The following is a 705-nucleotide window of genomic DNA, read 5'->3' on the forward strand; positions in this document are numbered from 1 at the left end:
AATGAGCAAAGGCCAGGTAACCTGCCTTAAATGTGTAACTGCAGAATCAGACTAAAACTGGCCCTATCCTGTTTGTAACAAGATACTCAGTTGTTTCGCAAAGACAACAGAATAAAACCACAAGTTATGTGGCCAAACCATGCACTAAGATTTCAACCACAAACAACACTCAGAACCATAGTATCTCCCCCTGTCCCTGCATGTAATTCTCTTCTTTTAGAGTGACTTTGTCTGGTTTTGGTATCAGGGCAATGGTGGCCTCGTAGAATAAATTTGGGAGTGTTCCATCCTCTTCAATTTTTTAGAATAGTTTGAAAAGGACTTGTACTAGCTCTTCTTTATATGTTTGGTAGAATTCCCCTGTGAAGCCGTCCAGTCCTGAAGTTTTGTTTCCTGGGATTTTTTTAAATTCCAAAAAACCAGAATATATATACTTTTCAAGTGCACATGGAACATTCTCTAGGATAGACCACATACTAGGACACAAAACAAGCCTCAACAAATTTAAGAAGATAGAAATTATTTAAAGTGTCTTTTTTTTAACCACAATGGTATAAAGTTAGAAATCAACCACACAAAGAAAAATGAGAAAAAAAATGATTACACAGAGACTAAACAACAATGCTACTAAAAAAGCAATGGGTCGGGCTTCCCTGGTGGCGCAGTGGTTGAGAGTCCGCCTGCCGATGCAGGGGACGCGGGTTT

Source organism: Physeter macrocephalus, chromosome 17, assembly GCF_002837175.3.
Source record: "Physeter macrocephalus isolate SW-GA chromosome 17, ASM283717v5, whole genome shotgun sequence".
Taxonomy (NCBI): domain Eukaryota; kingdom Metazoa; phylum Chordata; class Mammalia; order Artiodactyla; family Physeteridae; genus Physeter; species Physeter macrocephalus.